Source organism: Excalfactoria chinensis, chromosome 6, assembly GCF_039878825.1.
Source record: "Excalfactoria chinensis isolate bCotChi1 chromosome 6, bCotChi1.hap2, whole genome shotgun sequence".
Classification (NCBI taxonomy): domain Eukaryota; kingdom Metazoa; phylum Chordata; class Aves; order Galliformes; family Phasianidae; genus Excalfactoria; species Excalfactoria chinensis.
This window is the reverse complement of record NC_092830.1, coordinates 13036442-13051205: the sequence shown is the minus strand read 5'-3', so window position 1 is coordinate 13051205 and position 14764 is coordinate 13036442.

Below are 14764 nucleotides of genomic sequence, written 5' to 3'. Positions count from 1 at the left end.
CTAGAGACAAGTGCCTTCCTACAGCCACATCATACAAGCCAGGCAGAGCTTGAATTGCTCCTGAAGAGCTTTAAATAACAGCACTGCACAAAACGTCCTCTCCTAGACCCAGCTGCACTGAGTTGTCACCCAGAAATGTTAGTTCTGGCTCAGCAACCAGGTGCTGGGTCCCAGAGGCAACTTCCAAGAGGTGAAGGGAGGCTCAGGGCAGACCCCATCCCACACAACATAACCCTCACTGCTGCAGCACCCACGCATGGCAGCTCACTCGCTGTCTGTCTCCAGTGCTCTGACAGGTTTATTGCAGTTTAATATTAAAGCCTGGAGGACTATTTGCATAATTAAACATTGATCTGCTCTCCTTCCCTGCATGTGCCTCTCATTCCTGTGAAATATATTAATTCTGCCTCCACTCCAAGACAGAGGGCCTGTTGGTGCGATGTGGTGCCTGTCCCCTGTGGAAAATTATTTTTAAAATGCCCCAAAATGCTTAAAAAACAAATAAAACTACTAGGACACAAAGCCAAGGTGACAGGCCAGGAACACTGTCCTTTCTATCAGGGAACAAGGGAAGAAAACAAAGGACCATGGGGATTTTCCTGCAGGCTAGTACAGAAAAAGGGATGGAACTGAGTTTTGCTACCCACTGCACAGCACCTTCAGCTGGGATAGTTCAAACAGATGAGCCTGCCCTGGATAAGCAACTACACAAAAACTCCAAACCAGAGTAACATTACAGAGCTGCTCCTCAATACACACCATAACCATGAGCCATAGCTCACGGCTAGTGATAGGTAGCACTAAGAACACTTTGGCCAAACAGCATTCCAGGAACTGGAAAGCAATCCAGAAGTAAATAAATCTACGTAGCAGAGGCAACATTTTGATTTTTATCACTTTGTTACTAAAACACATCAAATGGTGACGCACACATACACAAGATCTGTGCTGTGACAACTGCAACTGATGGATGCAAATTGATACGATCTCTCTCATACATATAAATGTTCAGGGGAGACAAGACCAAACAAATCTGCACAACTGAATTACCCAACACAAACAAAGCAGGAGGCACCACTCATGGCATCGGTGGCATTCTGGGCAACTTTTTCCACCTGTGAAGAGCAATCCCAAGCTGCAGAAGCTCACAAATTCCCACACCCAGTTGGGCATCAACACCCCAGTGCAGCAGTGCCAGGCCTCAGCTGCACACAGAAGCTCTAGCAGTTTTCAAATGCCTGAATTGCCCAAGTTCCACTCTCACTCATGACAAAAGCACAGCACTTCTGAGGCACACACTGATCCAAATGGGAACAGAAAGTGCTAGGGTACTATATAGTTGGAATAATACAAGCATATAGTTGCAATTACAGAGTAATGGATAGTCAGAGGGCATCTAAGAAAAGACTCACCAGTGCTGAAGCTTTCAGTTGAGATGGATGCTCACCAGTATTGAGGCTCACCACAAAAACTCCACACAGAAGCAATCTTCAGAAAGAGATGCTACCTTAGTGGTGGTCAGCCCTTAAATGGGATCTAGGAGAGGTGGAGTCAAGCTCTACCCCTTCCGGGAGCACTGTTGAATTACCTTTACCTGTGCTCTCACAGGTGACTCATCGCTTGCCCTAGATGGTTAATCAGAGGTTCAGGCTGTGATCAACAGTTTCCCTTACAGGTACCTATAGAAATCACACCCACCTGCTTCACTTACAGTTTGAACAAGTGCAATAAGAGAGGATTTCTGGATGTGCTGGAAAGGGCTGTGAATGCAGACTTCACATGGAGCACTTCACCAGGCAACACTATGGGCAAATGTCTTCAGCGTCTGAGTTGTAATTTTAAAATGAGTAATTTCTCTACATAAATTGCATAAAAGCATCCAACAGAATGCATGAAAATACCTGAGTACTCAAATTGATTACATGCGCAGGAGGCAACCAGTAGATAAATAACCAACATTAATATTCTGAGTTCCAATTTCTATCTTGTGCTACCATAAATTATTTTCACATTTAAATAACAAACTTATACTTAAGCTAATCTGAGCTTAACGGTAGAGTCACAATTGAAAAATACCAGGAGAATCTCATTTTGTTGCTAGCATTCATTCTGTATTTTCAACTCCCCTCTTGCTATTATGGAATAAGATTACCTTAAAAAAAAAATAATAAAATCACTTTGTCTTAATTTTTAACTGAGGCCCATCAGCACATTTTTGCTCACAGAATCATAGGATAGCTTAGGTTGGAAGGGACCTTAAAGATTACCTAGTTCCTACCTCCTGCGGTGGGTTTTCTCATGTACTGAGACCCTGGCACATAAATGAGGGGTTTGTTTTGCCTAGCATTTGGGAAACATGTTCTGCCTGTCATACGCTCCCTTTCTTAAAGGCCAGCAATATCACACCTAATTGGACTTGTAATTATTCTAGTAAGCATGGCTGAATAGATAAATGCCAATGCATTTACATATATAACATTAAACGGAATCTTCTGATTCCTAATGTACCAGGTAACAGTATCAGCAAAAGTCTGTGTGCCTTCCAGCAGGTTGGAAAGGCCTTTTTATCTCTGCAAAACACTCTGGTTACTCCTCCCTGCTGCTCCTCGTGAGCTGCAAGAGGAGAGAACCAAATAGCTGTTCCACACGAGCAAATAATGTGAGGTGCAGAAGGTCAGCTCATAACCCAGCACACCTGGCATACCAGTTTCAAGGCCCACTGGAATTTCAGCAGCTGCACCCTATGCTGACCAGGTCGCCAGGTGACAAGATATGCAGGGGAACACTTCAGAAGCATCCAGACAAAGTAGCAACGGCACCAGCATCGCATCCAGCCAGAGAGCGTGGTGCAGCCAAAGGACAAGATCACTGTGCCCCTGCAGTTAGCAATGATACATTCATAAATGTATCTTACTGGATTACAGTAAACAACAAAGGAGAAACAGTAGCTCTGCTTGCTGAGCTCATGGAGGCTGCTGGGGCTTTTCCCCAGTACCAATGTGTGGCTGCACAAGGGGTGAGGCCCATGAAGGGAAAAATCACAGGGAGTTCTGGTTTGCAGCCCACTGGACCACTAAGAACCCTCTGAACTCTGCTCATAGGAAAGCAACCCCAGCAAGCACTGCCACAACAGCCCTCCTCACCCAACTCAGGCACAGCGCTGCCTGTCCAGCCGCTTCTGCCTGCTGGGGATCAGAGCCATATCAGTGCTCCTCCACATCCAGCTCACTCACAGACAGTTTTTCCCCCATCAGCCCCAAAATCCCAGTAACCCTGGGGCCCCAACCCCCTGCAGCTATAGGCAAGGCCACAACATGAAGCCCAGCATCTGGGGCTGCTGGGGGTACTCCTTATCAAAGCTTCTGTGCATCACTGGTGCGGCAGCAATGCAGTGAAGCATGGCTGCCACACAAGAGCACATCGAGCAAAGAGCAGACAAATCTAGCTTCTTTTGCAATGCTTCCTCGCTGTCTTTGTAATCAAAATATAATTTCTTTTTCTGTAGTATTTGCATTTCTCTTTTGAGAAGGGAGCATAAGAGCAATTCAAAGCCTTAACAACGGGAACCACAGGTTTCTGTGTAAAAGCTAAATGGCTCTCCTCCAACTAAACCCCACGGCTACTGCAAATCACTTGATAAAATATTTAATACAAATACCAGATCCCAGCCCCTTACTGAGTCAGGATTAAGATCCTGTTTTAAAATAAAATAAATATTTACTACCCCATGTATCAGTATTAACTGAAATGAAATAACAGGAGGAAATAATAATTTCTAATCCATAAGTCTTGTCAGAGCCCATACTAAGAAAACCATCAGCCATTATTTGACTAACACTCATTAATTTTATTGAGCCCACTGAGGACTGCGGTAAAAGTGATAATATCCGTTCCACTGCCACATGCTGGGATAGAAACAGCTAAATCAGATCAGGACTGGCATGCTGTAAGCAATGAAAGCCCTCTGTAAATCCAGCCAAGAACACAGTACCTTTCCCATGAATACCTCACACATACACAGAAGAGTTGCAGCAGGACAGGAGGGGCACTAACTTTAAGCATCAGGTTGGCACAGATTCACCACTCTTGCTGCCACAGCTGCATTAGCTCAATACAGATGTGAATCCTGATGGTCTGCAATGTGCCCGAGATACAGGAAAGGCTCTCAGAGCATACTATGGCCAGCCTGTGGCATCTGCCAACAGACCTACACCTGCTACAAAGCCACCAGAAGTCAGGTTCACCATTTCCTCTATCACTCTTTAAAAGACTGCAGCTCCCAAAGAAGCCTCTGAGTGGGCTGCTGAGCCCAGCCAGGAGCAACTGGAACCTGCACTGGTTCACCCACCTCCCCTCACCTGCAGCATCAGCTGCAAGTAGAGCTCACAGGGATGACAACTCTCCCATCTGCATCCCTTGCTGAATGGCATAGTTTGGGGATTCTTCATAAGCACAGACACATTTTGCATTTACTTTAAGCAAGAAATTTTGCCAAAAGGCAGTGTTTCCAGCATGACTTCACAAGCAGTATCATGTGGTTTTCTCCACTGCAGGTTCAATCCTAGGTAAATAATTGTTAGCCCATGTACCAAAACTGGAGTTGTGCGATTTCCTATCTGATCTCCAAGCCAAAAATGTATCTGCTTCCTTATAAGCATCATTCAAATACATCTGCATAGTCTGTTCATCTACATGTGCACGACATCTAACATATTTTAAGAATGCACATCCAAAATGTGATATTTACTCATTATTTAAGTTTTTACATATCCCTGAGAGCTGAACAAATTAATACTTTGATTAAGTTAGCCATTTGCTCCTGTGTGATTATTTTCTAGAATTAATGTATTATTTAAATTTATTCAATAAAATAGCTTCTGGGCTGTTTCTTCTCCGGGTTGATTATGAGTTGTGAAGATCAAACATTCCTAATTTGAGCTGTGTAGCTTTGATTATAATTGTTAAGGTAAATCAGAGGGCACCACAGCTCTGCCAGCATTGGAGGAGTTCAGGCACAGCCACACTCCCACACACACAAACCAAACGCAGCACTCGGGGCAGGCAGCACAGCCGTGACATTTGCTTTAATCAAACGTTCAGCCAAATAAATCTAGACAAATGTTTGTGATAAGGAAATAGGAGGGGTCAAGAGGTGCAGCTTAAGCTAGTTCACTTTAAACTGTTATCGAGTGTGTGCACAGACATCTCACTCCCTCCCAAGCCCTATCTCCAAGGCACGTCCCCAGCAGCAGCACACTGCTAGTCAAATCCCACATGTGCACTACTCAGGAACAGTTATTACAGTGCATCTTGTTCTTTGTTTAATTTATAACATGCTCTCTCTCCTACATGCTCTGAATAGTTGTGTTCTGATAGGTAATACAGCTCTACATCACAATGCGTGTCGGCATTGCTCGTGGGGAGGTTGGGACACACTCGCTGACAGCATTGGCTCTGAACAGCACCTTGTTCATGCTCTCATTCCAACCAGCACACATGGACACACAGCTCCTCACCTGCACTTGGCACAGAGCAGGGAGCACAGGTGGGAACACAGCACCCAAGTGCTTTGTTCCAGCCACAGCTTTTAAAACATGGGTGACTCCTTCACAGTTCTTCACAGATAAGTCAGGACTATCAGTTGCTGTTCTGTTGCCGCACATCTGAAAAGATACCAACAAAAACAATTAGCTCTGGAGAAGTATTTAATTCCCAACAATACATCTGAGTACTCCGCTATTGCTTTTTAATTGGAAAATGCACTACCATGAACTTTTACTGCAGATTCCAAACTGACCCTGCCAGAAACAGAATGAAACCTTCTGGGGATTCCATCAGCTATTACTATAATCCATCTGAATCAGCAACAACAGTCAGTATTTTCTGAAACAGATTCCTCTGGACATTGCCCCCCTTTCTTTAAAAAAGAAAGAAAAAAAAAAGATACTGGCTAATTCCAGCATATATGTGCATTATCACACACTTTCTAAATGAAAGTTTTCTCAATGACTCGAAACCAAATGGAGACTGCTGAAGTCCCTTGCATGTAAGTTCACCAGATGTTTGAGGCTTTTCTATAACAGTCATGGCACCAAAGTTATGCTGCTAACGTGCAGCCATTCACCTGCCTCTTAAATCAAAATGGATATGATCTTCATTGTGCTAAATGCAAGTAATAGACAGGCTGCTTAAGTACCTTCCCCTGTAGGAACACAGAAAATAAATGCAGAACTCAATTAACATCTTTAGGATGATTCTAACACTACAAAACAGAAACTCACTCTGGGGGAAAGCAGTGAGGGCATCCCAGAAGGAATGGGAAACATCATAGCAGCCTCTGAAAACATGTGACCTAAAAGGAGCTGGGAAGTCTTTAAAAACGCGGGCTGTGGGCTGTAAGGGAAGGCTGCTTACAGAGGCTCAGATTTTTACCACATGCAGAGCTAAAGAGGAGAAAGGAAGTATAATGCGTTTTGTTCGGTATAACTTAATCCCTACTGCCACCTGCAGTTCCCAGTGCTCACAGTCAGCCTGCTGTCTGCAAGCAAAGGTACAAAACCAGGGGGCAGTGTCCAGCGTCACCCTTCCCCAGCTAACAGGGGGCTGCTCTACGCGTGTTGTACAGGGGGGTTGGCACCCACCTCCCCACCCCAAGCCCACCACCAGGCCGCTAAGCAGCAGAGGCAGCCTCTAGGCTGTTACATCTGTGTGTGACCCATGTGTGATTCCTGTTTGGATGCAAACATGCAAATGGCAGGGGGAGAACACAGCTCAGCTTTGCTCCTGGCCTTACCTGACTGGGGTCTTGCAGCAGGGCTGCTGGCTCTACCCCAACCCTGCACTCCACACAGCTCCAGCCAGTGGGGAGACCACTGCTGAGTGCCGGCAGAGCGCACTCTCATCTTAAGGCAAAATTATTTCTTGCTATTTTCAATAGCTTTGGGTGATGGGAATGGAAATTAAAACATCTTCTCCCAGACTCAGCCTCCCTCCTCCTCTCCTCAGGGCTCACAGCCTCGTGCAGCTTCCCGCCTTTTCTCCAGCCGGGTTCCCTCAGGCTGTACCACAGTGTGGCAGGGTAGGACTTCCAGAAGCTTCTGGAACCTTCCAGAAATGCCTTCCCCTCAAAGCACCTCTCGGTGCACTGCTGCAGCATGCACACACAGTCACCATTTCAGCCTTTACCTCAGCACTGGGAAGTTGGGCAGTAATAACAACTGCTTCAAGGTTGCATTTGTTACCATGCACTTGAAGTAGAAAACAATGCTTCACAAACCTGCTCTTGCTTAAACACCCGTTTTATGCCCATTTACTTTGTGTTCCCAAGTAATTCTTCTTCCATCTTTTACTTAGGCCTGTCATTAAGTGGCTCCACCACAGCTTCAAAGTTATTTTCATGCATTTTATTGTGCTTTTCTTACACTGCACAAGCTCCTACTCACCCCAGAACCGAGCAGGGGCCAGAAACCCAAATCCCAAAGGCAGAAATACATCCAAAGGAGCACAGAACCAACCTGCCAAGGAGGTTTAAATAAAGGAATTTATTAACTGTAACCACAGAAGACCACGAATCACCCACCTAGAGGTGTGCATTTATGAAGGTTTTAGCACAGGAAAAGACCTCCAAACAAAAGGCTGCCCCTAGGGGTTCAGCTTTCTCCCTACCCAGCTGCTCTGTGCTCTGAAGGTCAGCAGGACTTCTACATCCCTTCTCAACTTTCAAGATCAAAGTTTCACCAACAGGTTTCTTAGATTGCAGGAATTCGATTTATTCTCCTTTAGTTTCAGTAGAAGTCTATGCATTTTTACACTCTTCAGCAAAGCCTCCAAATTACAGATCTTTTTTATTATTACCAGAAGAAAACCCACTTTTCTTTTTTGCTTTATTGTTGTTCTTACTCCAAACTCATTCAAATTACCTATTTTACACAGTAACCAAAGATTGAGACACGAGCACCATTCAACAGTAGCTTCCTGCTGCATGAACACATTTGCTAATGGGGCTGTTTGCAAGCTGCAGTGGTTAATTACATAGACAGAAAACATTGTTGGAGTGACAGTGCTGCATCCCACCTTAATCCCACCAAAGCACAGGCAAACAGGCTGATCATGGTTTGCTCCCAGCCCTGCCACCCTCTATAAGCCAGAAAAGCTGGGTGGATTTTCCCCCGTCCTCTCTGAACTGCAGAGCTAACATTGTTTAGAGCACAAGTGGATTGATTAACTTTCAAGAGCACTTAAATAAATACCAGACACTTAGTCAATGTTATTTTGCTCCTTTAGCCTTCTTGTCAAAGGGAAGTATAAAACTGCCTAAAAGGAGCAATATAAATTTATTTTCAACCTCTTCTCATTGTCTTTTCATTAGCAACAAGTAACAAAACTTGGGGGGGGGGGGGGGGGGGGGGAGGAATTAACCTTTTTAACATCATTTCAGATCTCCATGGCTAACACAGCATCAAGCAGAGGGAGGCAATGTTCAGCTGCCCACAGGCAGGAGCACATCAGCAAATGCCAGTGCATCCCCCTGCTTTATGCACACCACAACCCCACAGGTGCCCATCACAGCTCATGCAGGCATCACAGGCAGCCATGCACAAACACAAATAAATGTCTGTCTTAACCATGCTGACAAAGCTGGCTGGCATTCACTGGAGCTCCAGGTTGCTCACCAGCCTGAAGTGAAACCTATCCACAGCACACTGTGGGGAAACCTGAATAGGCAGCTATCCCCACAGCTGTTAATTTTTTTGTTTGGGTATTTTGCTCACAACAGTACAAAGATACTGGATGAACTTTAACCACCACCTTTCCTGTTTTCCCATTTCTGGTCTCCACCCTCAGCAGCACCAGTTCAGGAGTGGTATAATGGCACGATCCCTGTCCCAATGCTTTAGCATCCCAGCCAGTGCCACCTGAATCATTAGTTTCTTCCAGCAACTATTTGTCCCCCTGAATTATTTATACAAAATCTATTTTCCTGGCAATCAGCAGGGAAACAGACAAGCCCAAGAAAAGCAAACCCTGCTCTATGCAAGGGCTAGGCCTGGACCATCCAAAGTGGGAGGTCTTTCTCCTTGAAGAAGAGGCCTTAGCAAGGTGGACATTCACCTGGCAAGGCCATACAGTTGCTCAATGCTCTGCTTGAGAGCCCAGGTGACTATTCTGGGCTAAAACCAGGAAAATTAAGGCAAACTCACTCCACGGTGCTTTACTGGCTCAGGAAGACCCTGGGCATTTATAAATCTGTGTGGCTCATTCCAATATATTCTACCAGAACTGCATGTCAGCACAACAGTAACTTACAATGAGAGGAGGAAAATATCTCCCTTTCTGGGATATTATTGCACAGATAAAGAAAACACCTCTGTCAGAACAAAACAGATTTATTACTAATTGGTTAGGCTAATCCCCACTGATGATAGGGGAGAAAAGGGCATTGTTTCTAACCTGAGATGGTTGATGTTTCTGTAGAATTTCAATTGCACAGTTGTGTAACTGCATACATAACTGCATAAGGAAGACATGACCGCACCCACTTAGAAATACACTGGAGTAACTAATGACACCAGCAAAATGCTCTCTGCTAAGCAAATGTTATAGTACCGTGAACACCCAGTAGCACACAAGAATGAGTTCAAAGCTCTCTAAATAAATAAATAAAAAATAAATAAAAATCATTCACCGCAAGTCTTATACAGATCCTGATAAGTTATCTATGTAACATTCACCCAAATACTGCAAAATCAAAATCTGATATAACTACAGTCAGTCCTAAGGAATGAGAAGCATTGCTGCTTGTGAGACTACGGATCTCAGGGATGAGCTGCCCATTCAGAATTCATCCTCCTCCCCCTCCCTGCCACCTGGTGCTGTCTCAGCTGTGAGAGGACAGCTGATACGCCTGCATTCCCACCAGCTATGGCCTGCGCATTGGTGGCAAAGAGGTGCCTGCTTCTCAATATTCTGAGAGTAAGACATTGCAACCCCTATCCCCACACTAATGGCTCTTTTCTTTGCTCCTTTTAATTCATTGTTCAAATTAAATTGGGTCTTAATGTAAATCAGATTAGACATTAAAATGTATCATATTACAAGTGAAGTGCAGTGCATAGCTTTCCTGCGGAAGTATTATTTGTAATCAAACGATGAGTGTCCACAGAGTTTTCATACATGAGAAAACTATCAGATGCTAACCCAAAGGATATTAATAACCTGTGGACAAAACAAAACCCAGCACCAAAGATTTAATTCATGTCATATTTTTCATGCTGTAGGCTTGAGGATAACATAACTGTTTATACTATCCCGTGACAAACACCCTAGCAAAAGAAAGCAGGTGTTATAGTTGAAGGACCGGCAAGAAACTGGAGATTTAACCACCCTTTCCTTACTCTCTCCTCTTAGCACGGCACATCCAAGCTGACCTCCTGTGCCAGAGGTTAAGTTTATGCCCACACTGACCCCTGTGTTTTACAGCAGCTGCCATGTGGGGCTGTGCCATTGTTTCAGATTTAATCGCTGTTAGTTACAGACAACATCCCAGCAAGAGCTTGGGCTGCAGAGAAGGATGTCTGGGTGACCTCTTTTTCCCCACAACAACAATAGGAGTTTCTCCTCCTTCATGAGAGGCTCGCTTTATTCCAGTTCAGAAACTGTAACTTTCCAGCAGACTGCCCACTATCACATTAAATCAGAACTGGAAGTGGTAGAGCTCTGGGAAGAGTTTGTTTTTGCCTCTTTCCTCTCTGTCTCAGTGAGCATAAGCGAGCAAGCAATCATGCACTGATCAGTTCATTCAGCAACTCACTACAGCTTCTGCAAAGGAGGCTTTTGGTCTAAAAGCACAGCAAAGTGGTTTACCTATAGATTAACGTACACGTGTGAGGTAGTCATGGGAAGTTGTTTTTCAGAAATTGCACATATCCTGCATGAAGAGCACCAGCAACCCACTACAAATGTAATTACATATAATTAGTTGTTTGTAAGCCATGCAATTTAATCATGTTAAATTAACCACATTGTAATTGGAACCTTTAATAGTTAAATGTTTTCTTGTTAACTGAAGAACACCTGGAACACATCATTAGTTCCACCAACAATAAATTAACTTAAACTAAAAATCTGCCATTAATAATTATTTTCCTTCCTTCCTGGTAGTTCGCTGGGGTTAAAGCTAATAAATAGCCAATTCATGTCCATAGCAAATTGCTAAGACCATGACCACGGGAGTCCTCCTGCTGCCAGTTTTACTTCTTTATGATACATCCATCAGAAGAGCTGACCATCTCCACCATAAGTTACCATTTTTCCTTGCATTTAATTTTCATTTCCAAAAATTCATTTTTATCCACATAGAACTGTGTTCATAGTTTTGTTGTTGTTGTTTAATCTTGTTTGTTTTCTTTGATTTTTAAAGGGCTGCTAAGTCAAACATAAAAGGTTGCATCCAGGTGAAGAGCAAGAGGAATAAATGATCACTGAGATGCAGACTGAGATGTAGGTTACAAGGCTTCTTTCAAGCTGGCCCTGCGCATACCTGGGCCCTGACAGTCCCTGAGGCAGAGAGGTATGAGGCACACACACATTACTCCAGCAAAAATAGTCCTGTTTTTACACTCAGAGGACTCTGACGGATGGGATAAACTCTGCACACCACAGCTAAAGTAACCTCCAGAGCTAAATACCAAGAAATTGCTCTGTAAAAACACATCCCCCAGGAAAACACAGCAACTTCACACAGCAGAGCAAAACAGCTATGATAAAAAAAACGCCCTTTGGGCACTGCCATACCAGGGGAGCAGGGCGATTGCAAGGGTAACAAGAACCTGAGCTGGCTTTCAGCTCTCACCTCAACAAGCTCAGCCACAGTTCCAGAATCAATCATGAAAACTGGAGGCATTCCTCTCAAATCCCAAGCAGCTCAAGCATTCAGCACTGGAGTCCCTGCCTTTTTTATTTATTTATTTAATGCAAAGGTGAGCAATATTTCTTCAGATGTAGCCAGGGATGAGCTTCTATGTGTCAGAGTGGTTGCTGTGACTCCTTACAGAGGCTGCAGCTGTTGTGTTATCAGCAGATCTTCGCATGCGTAAATCTGAGCGCACGCTTGGAGAGTTTCTTGATACAAGTACTTCAAACCCTTTGCTTACCAATTTGAAGCAGCACAGAAAGGCAGATATACAAGTGAGAGGCCCCGGAAGGGCATCCATTCACAGAAATAACTGGAACATTCTCAAAAGAAGAGAAACCAGACAATACAACATACATAACCTTAAATCGCAGGGTATATCTTCAGGTCAAACACTCCTATTCGCTGTTATTCACTGATATCTCCAATGTAACCGAGGCTGCAAATCTAAAATGATAAAAGAAAACAAATATAATGGTAACAGATTGTTGAACTGAATGCCATACCATAGCCCCTGAAATGAAGAGTTCAAGCCTTTTAGAAGGATTGGACATTTCTATGAACAGCAGAATATACTGCTGTAAGGGTTTGAAAGAGATGAACTGCCCTAGGAGCTGTGGCAGATACCCTGGTGCAGGGAGCTGGATGTAGCCATTCAAACAGCTGCCATTCAGCACTGCCATCAACCACAGACAGACCTGACCAGCCATGAGATAGGAGACGGGGGAAAGAAACAGGAATTCCTTTCAGCCTGGACACATCTAGATTAACTTTATTCTGCACATTCAGATTCTACTCTTCCCTTCAGCATGTTAGCAATATAGTGTAGTCTCTCTTTATTCCTTCTCATAAATTTCATTGGGTCTTTGATTGCTGTATAGAAAATAAATAAATAAAAACCAAGTAGAAAGTGATGTGAACAAGGCTGTGATAAACAAGAAATAAGGTGCCATGGATACAGGATATGTTGGAGTTCAAAACCATGCCATCTGTTTTTAACTTTTATCCCATTTCAATACAGTGATGACCATACTGACACCTGGCAGCCAGAACCCTGGTATAGAGAACTTCAGCCCGAGTGACTGGGTTGCTGAAGAGGTGACTCATCTCAGTGTACTTAGTCTTACCTGTCATGAACTCATAAAAAGCTTACCAAAACTTCGGTGTGATGCTATTACAGGAGATGTCACCTCAGCAGTGTTTCTCATTCCCTTCTTCCTCAAGAGAACTGCAACAAAAAGCCATCAGCCTTCAGAGCATCACATATATTTGGACTGCTGTTGGAACCCACACTGTCAGACAAGTCCAGATAAAAAAGATGTACTGTACTTTTATAAGCTACCAAAATTGCTTCAGCGTTTGTTTTTTGATTTATTCATCCTAACACCAGCTTGTTTTCTAAACCAGGAGACTACGCAGAGGAGCAGAAGTGCACCTGGTATAGAAAGTACTGTAAATATTTAACATGAAGCTAAAACAAGTCTGATGTAATAATTCAGGATGGCACTCCAAGTATGCAGGAGTTAGAAACAAATAATTCCCAGTCCTTCTCAGACTCATTCTCTTACTCTCACCACCCTCAAGTGGGCACAAACACCACTCCTGCCACACCACGCACATCTTCACAGATTTTGAAGTCTTGGTAGAAAGAAACTGTGCTGCCATAGGAAAATATACACAGTTTGCCTGCAGCTGCTCTTCTGCCCCATTCTCAAAAATTTAACTGCAATGGAAGGACTGCACCTATCAAAAGCCAACCCCAGGAAATCTTACATCTTCCATAGCAAGTGATGCAAAGAAAGATGACCTTTACAATGAACTGCCACTAATTCACTGCATGGGGAAAAAAAATTGGATCTCTTGCATGCTGTAAGACGTGATACAATTGTTCGCCTCGAGCAAACTAAAATTGAATGTCGGAACCAGCTGGTTACAGACGGTAGTGTGAAAAGTTCACCTCCTCCTTTCTCTGCTGCTTAGCTGCAAGAGTATTAGTCAACAAAGCAAAGGATTATTTGTACTTCACTCCTCTCAGATTAAAAAGGATAAATTCTAAAAATGAATCCATAGCCTTCACTTCAAGAACTAACGTACAGTGCTCCAACAAAGGAGGAAAGAGCTTTGATGAAACATCAAATGAGATTAATAAAAAGATCACCGAGATGAGCTTAGAAATGAATATTGTGCTAAGTTTACTTTTTGGTAAATTGAACACAAGCTCTGTCTTTATACCTGACCTGATTTTAAACATGATGGGGGAAGGGAGAGGAGGATGCTCAGATGAATTCTTTCTGACCAGAAAGTAAAGCAGAGGATATTGGCCAGCCAGAGCAATGCTATTCCACGGCAAACTGGTCATGGGTAGGGCTCTGGAATGACAAAAGGTGGCATGAACTGCTAAAGCAATGGGAAAATACTTGGAAATATTTCCAACTGATATTCTCCCTCTGATGAGGGGGGAAATGGGACCTCCCCAAACCTGACAAAGACATAATTAAAGGATAACAACTGCACAATGACAGGGAAAGAGCATTTAAACAGAAATAGTTTAAATGAATGTCCAAGCTCTGCCCTTGCTCAGCATCCTTAGCACCTAATAGAAAAAGTAGTGCTCTTCAAGAAAAAATAATAATAATAATGTGAAACCCAGAAAGGGGTGAAAAAGCATCAAAATCAGACTTCCTTTCCAGACAGACTGCCAGTATCACAGACATTGTTCAGGACAGGACACACAGCCAATACACCCAGCACCCCCTCCCCCCAGGTTTGAGGCTTGCAGCTGAAGCTCAGCAAAAGAAGAAAGCAGCAGTTTTTTTCCAAGTGATTAAGTAAAAAAAGACTTTCAATCAGTTG